Consider the following 6,620-nt stretch of genomic DNA (forward strand, 5'->3'; position numbering starts at 1 on the left):
CAATCCTTCTAAATAGCTCGATATCGACCTATTTACTCATATATCTACTCTCTTTTATAGGTATGTCTCTTTGAGAGATCGGGTGTGTGACGACTTAGAATTTTTTTTGAAAATAATATTAATATCTAAAATAGTATATATATATATATATTTATAAACATATATATTTTCTTTTAAACTGTTGGTATTTAGTGTTTTGTGTGTGGATATATACATATAGTTTTATATATATGCTGAAATTGTTTTCATTGTTTTTAGACTTGTTTTTATTTTCATTTTAGTAGGAAAGTTCTTAGCCCATAAACCAAAACCTTTACCCAATAGTAAACCCAAGATATCTTAACCCAAGCCCAAACTTAGAGCACTTTTCAGGAAACATGTTGTCTCAGAACGACGGACATACCTCGACATCCATACGCAAAGCATTGTCTCTCTTCTTCATCATTTTCTTCTCTCTCCAGATTCTTCCCAAACTGAAACCTAATCAACCCTACTCGAAACCTTGCTCGACCGACCTCAAACCCAGAAAATATCCTAGGAAAATCTTAAATATTAGCAGCCGACCTTGCCAAGCAGGAGGTGTCGAATTCTCAGAGCTCGATCGATGACTCCTTCAAGCTATTTTGCAGGAGCTGGAACCCTAGGAGCCTAGAAGTGGCGGGTCTAGGAGCTAAACGGGTAAGTACTCAGTTGAACAAATCGATTTTTGCTTCTTGTGTTCATATCTTAAGGATTAAGTTCCTAGACTCTATAAATAGCTGTGTTCAGTATTTTGGAGATAGGTCTTCTAGCAATCCCCATACTTAGAGTGAGGGAGAGATACCTTGGTGTAGGAACTTAGGTGTGATTCTATTTTGGTTTGTTTGTGAAATTAGATTGAGATCACTTTGAGACTTGTGTATAATTGTTTCTTTTATTTGAAAAGTTGTAATTGAGCATTGGTTCTGATTTTGTTGTTGTGAAAAGCTATGTGTGGTAAGCATGATCATTGAATTCCTTGGTTAGCCAAATCAGTTATCTAATGTAGAAAATCAAGTTATGCAGTGGTTGTTGTTGTTAGGATCTCAGGTCTTGGAAACTTGCCTTAAAATTTGATATAGACTTATATCAGCAAATTCTTTTTTTTTTAAAAACAAAAACTGGAGCTATATCTGAAATTCGAAATTCCATAAGTAATTGTAGAAAAACCCTTTTTGTGTGATTCCAGTTCCAGATTGTTCTTTGGGATGTCTATTTCAAATGTTGTGAAGAACCATCTTTAAATTCCCAGCCCAACTGTGTCGTTTTCAGTCTGAAAGTTTACTGGTCAGAAAATCTTGCTGTCAGACTTCTGTTGTTTTAGTTGTACTCTTTGCTTTTAATTTTTGTTGTTATGTTATGAAATTATGCTAATATAGATATCTGATATTGGTATTCCTATATATGTCTTTAATTTCTAAATTTTGAAAGTAGAAACCAAGGACTGGAGTTGTATAAAGTTGCTTAAAAATATAGAAGTTAAGACTATAGCATGCTACTTTCTATTGGTTGTCTTTGTGGTAATTTAAGCTAGTCTTTTTAGTGCAATATTTGTGTTATTTCTTCATTCTGAAACATTTTAGTGTCTATATTCAATAATCAGTAGTTTTTGATACATTTGAGTTCATGTTTTACTTTCAAATACTTTAAATAGGCTTATAGCAGGAAATTCTGCAGATCAGTATTTATGAGTTTTCGACCCAGTTGTCTCTTTACTAATATCTGTGTATTTCAGTTGAGTATTTGAAGTTTGTGTCTTCATGAAAGTAGTAGTACACATGTTAAACATCATTTAGGAGTTTGAATTTCTTGAAAAGAATTTCTGTAGATTAAGTTATGAATTTTCGAAGTTGAAGGTCAGCTTTAAATGGTTTCTGCATTTGTTACTATTTTACTATTTATTCGTTTTGATTTCAATGGTTTCCTTCATTCAAACTTGTATAGATATTGAGATTAAATCATAAAGTTCCTATATGTGTCATTATTTTCTGATATTGAAGGTAGAAACCATGATTTTTGGGTTGCTTAAAGCTAGCCATAAGATTTAGAACTACTTTTACTTGTTGCTTCTTTATTTTGCTGTTTGTGTGATGCTTTAGTTCAGTCCTTTACACTGAAAGTTTTGTGTGATTTCTTTTTGCTTTAACACCAAAATGTCTATATTAAATACCTAGAAGTTTTGTATCACTTAGAGTTTCTGTTTTGCTTTTGAAAATAAAGTTTAGGCACTTTTAGCAAAATTTTCAGAAAAACCTGAAACTGAAGCTGAATTTTGAAAATTCATAACTAATTCAAGAAACATCGTTTTAAGGTAATTCCAACTCTCAGTGTTTCTTTACTGTGTCTACTATAAGTCTTTAGAAGAACTCAAAGTCCAATTCTAAGCAGTTTTGTACAGTTTTTGAAGTTAAGGTGACTGGTTCAGAAAGTTAGATGGTGTTGCCGTGTAATTATGTGAAACTGTTTTGGTTTGCTATTGTATCTTCTGTTTAGCATCCTAACTGAGTCTTAATTTGAGTTCTAAGTACTTGATTTCTTAAACTAATGCTTGTATCTTTTATTAGGAACTTGCTTCAAGTGATCGACAAAGGTAGGGGAAAATTGGGGAGCCTCTATGCTTGTTTATATGTTGTTTCTTTGGGATTATTTACTTGTGTGAAATGCTTGTTTCTTTGTTGCCAATCATCTATAGGTTTGTCTCGATTTATAAGGGTGATGTTATCATCTAAGGTATATGAGGAATGGTAGTGCTATGCATAAAGCACTTTGGGTAAAGAAGTTAGGATTAAACTTTTGTGTAGTTGAGTCCTCGTCCTCAGAGGTACCATATCCCACGATGCCCGTGTGAGTGCGTAAAAATGATGCAATTAGTATAGGTCAAAAGGGCGGGATTGGCGAAAGAGGAATGGACAAGATGACTAGCAAAAGGGGAATGTGAGATTTGAGTGGGAGGTAGTTCATATATTTGAGTAGCCTAAGTCAGTGGTAATGTAATATCCCACATTGGCCAAACGGAGAGGGGTTATGTGCTGTATATGTACATGCCCACCTCTAATTTAACACGAGGCCTTTTGGTGGCTCAGCGGCTTCGGAGGGGATGGGTACTCCGAGGTTAAGCATGTTGATGCTAGAACAATCCCAGGATGGGTGACCTACTGGGAAGCTGCTCCTGAGCTGCCGGAAACAAAACCGTGAGGGCCGGTGGGCCCAAAGCGGACAATATCGTGTTACGGCGGAATGAGTCTTGGGGTGTGACAAATGGTATCAGAGCCACTCTGCCGTGTGGTGCGAGTGTGCCGACGAGGGCGTCGGACTCTCAAGGGGGTGGATTGTAATATCCCACATCGGCCAAACGGAGAGGGTTATGTGCTGTATATGTACATGCCCACCTCCAATCTAACACGAGGCCTTTTGGTGGCTCAGCGGCTTCGGAGGGGATGGGTACTCCGAGGTTAAGCATGTTGATGCTAGAGCAATCCTAGGATGGGTGACCTACTGGGAAACTGCTCCTGAGCTGTCGGAAACAAAACCGTGAGGGCCGGTGGGCCCAAAGCGGACAATTTCGTGTTACGGCGGAATGGGTCCTGGGATGTGACAGGTAAAATACATGGTATAGGACATGTAGACTTAGTCTATTCGGCTATATGAACTATATGGAATTGATAATAGATGTATTCATCCATTTTATTAAAGTTGTTCATGTTCTCTTGTTTGAAGAGGTTTTTGCCTCCTACTGAGCTGTTTGTGCTCACCCCTTTAAATATTTTGCAGATAAGAAATAAGTAGTTTTAAGTTGGTTTCTTGCAAGGATCTTTTATCTACATGTGAAATATGTGTATTGTTGCTTTCCTTAGAATAAGACGTAGACTTTAGTCTACCTATGTAATGTTACTTTATGGAGTAACTTGAAATAAAGAATAAATTTCATTTTATTGTTAAGTTGTTCTTTTCCAATTTCTTTCATATTCTAATTATGAAAAATCTATTTCATAGTTGGAATATGAGTTACACCTCAAAAAAAAAAATATATATATATATATTTTCCAAAAATTGTGGTGTGACAGTGTGCCTCGCGGATAGTGGATCAACCCACACCATTCTAAGGAACCGGCAACTATTTCTTGAGTTAGGGCCCTGTAAATCATCTGTGACGACAATGATTGGATCTTCTCTTGTGATCCTCGGGCGTGGAACCGCTCATTTCTTTCTGCCTTATGGCACTATGATTCATGTCACGGATGCTCTTTATGCCCCAAAAAGGAACCGAACCTTGTTGAGCTTTAAGGACATTCGCCCTAATGACTTTCACTTGGAGACTCATTGTGAGGATGGAAAAGAGTTCTTGTGTATAACTTCTCATGATTACGGACGTAAACGTATATTGGAGAAAACTCATGAGTCAATCTAGTGGTCTTTACCTTACTACGATTCGAATTATTAAATCCCATGTAGTCGCCAAACAGGATCTTTGAAACTCTGACTCATACAAGCTTTGGCATGATCGACTTGGTCATCCCGGAAGGGACATGATGATCTAAATTCTGCGAAATTCTCTTAGATATCCCTTTTTTCGATCAAAACGAAAATGTTTAGGAACTGATGTCACATTGAATCATAGTGATGACGCCACAACTGCTCATCACGGCCCACATGGGACTTTGACATCTCTCGGGCTCGGCACCAATTTCCTGGCTGCCGCTCGGCCGACCCCTCAAGCAATTGAGGTGCGCCATTCTTCCCTTGATCTGTCGTTGACTCTTTCAAACGCTCATCGTTCATTTTGCAAAGCTTGCTCTTTAGCGAAAGTAGTATCGAGACCCTCTTGTGCTAAAGATAACACCGAGAACATTTCATTCCTACATCGTATCCAAGGTGATATTTGTGGACCTATCCACCCTGAATGTGGACCATTTCGATATTTTATGGTTCTGGTGGATTCTTCGACGCGTTGGACTCATGTCGCACTCTTGTCCACACGAAATGCTACATTTCCAAAACTCCTAGCACAAATTATTAAACTTTGGGCTCACCACCTGAATTATCTGATTAAGTCAATTCGACTGGATAACGCTGGAGAATTTACATCTTAGACTTTTGATGACTATTGCATGTCTGTCGGGATTGAAGTTGGGCATCACGTACCCCATGTTCACTCGCAAAACGGTCTCGCCGAAGTTACTATCAAGTGGCTTCAGCTTATTGCTCGAGCGTTAGTAATGCGCACCAACCTCCCAATTGCGTCATGGGGCTATGCAATATTACATGCAGCCTTACTTATTCGTTTTCGACCCACTGCCAAACAACCATTTAGTGCGTACTAGTTGGTTATTGGATATGAGCCTGACATTTCGTATTTACACATCTTCAGTTGTTCGGTTTATGTGCGAATTATGCCTCCACTGCGTTCTAAGATGGGTCTTCAAAGACAATTGGGTATCTACGTTGGTTATCAATCTCTAACAATTATCTGATACCTAGAGCCATTAACAGGCGTTCTCTTTACCGCAAAGTTTGCGGATTGTCACTTTGATGAGACACTCTTCCCGTCGTTAGGGGGAGATACGAACAAAAGTGTTCATGTGGAACAACAGAAATTGTCGTGGTTTGTCCCCACTGTGTCTCATTATGATCCCCTCACCTCACAGACTGAAAGTGAAGTGAAACGTGTTCTTGACTCCAGAAAGTAGCAGATATGATGTCTGACTCTTTCTTCGAGATTGCGAAAGTGACAAGATCAGATATACCAGCTGCAAATGTTCCTGCTAGGCTCGAAATCCCTAAAGAGTGCACGGTCATCCTCGGGCACGGGACTGCAGCCGCCGGTGGTGCCGCCCACGTTGGGGGGATAGAGGTCGTGGCTCCCCAAAGGAAAAGGGGGAAGCCACTTGGTTCGGTTGACACGCATCCGAGAATGAAACGGACCGACAAGGCACAAGTCAATCCCTTGATCATCGATGTTGAGAATCCTTCTCACGAGATCATCTCTGATTACAGTTATGTCCACAAATTGATGTAATTAGAATCTATGGGGGACACCTCAGGATCAATGTCAACATCAGAGAACATAAAGATCTCCATGTGTTATGATAACACTTATGAATTGATGAACCGGTCATCAACCCACGTCGATGATATATTTACTTATTCCGTGGCTCACAAAATCATTGAGCACGATGATATCGAACCATGCTCTGTTGTAGAATGCCAAGGCAGAGCGGATTGGCCTAAATGGAAAGATGCAACTCAGGTATAATTAGATTCTCTAGCAAAGACACAGGTCTTCAGCCGAGTAGTGCTAGCTCCGTCGAGTGTATAGCTTGTTGGACATAAATGGGTCTTTGTTAGAAAGTGTAATGAGAAGAATGAAATACTTCGGTATAAGGCCCGCCTTGTGGCACAAGGTTTCTCACAACTCCCTGGGATTGATTACGAAGAGACTTACTCTCCAGTCATGGACGTCATAACTTTCCGCTACTTAGTCAGTTTGATAATGTCCGAAGAACTTGACATGCAGCTCATGGATGTGGTTACGGCATATCTCTATGGGGATCTGGATTCAGAGAGAGAGATATATATATATATATATATATATATATAGAAGT

The sequence above is a fragment of the Fragaria vesca genome, linkage group LG2, assembly GCF_000184155.1.
Source record: "Fragaria vesca subsp. vesca linkage group LG2, FraVesHawaii_1.0, whole genome shotgun sequence".
NCBI classification, from domain to species: domain Eukaryota; kingdom Viridiplantae; phylum Streptophyta; class Magnoliopsida; order Rosales; family Rosaceae; genus Fragaria; species Fragaria vesca.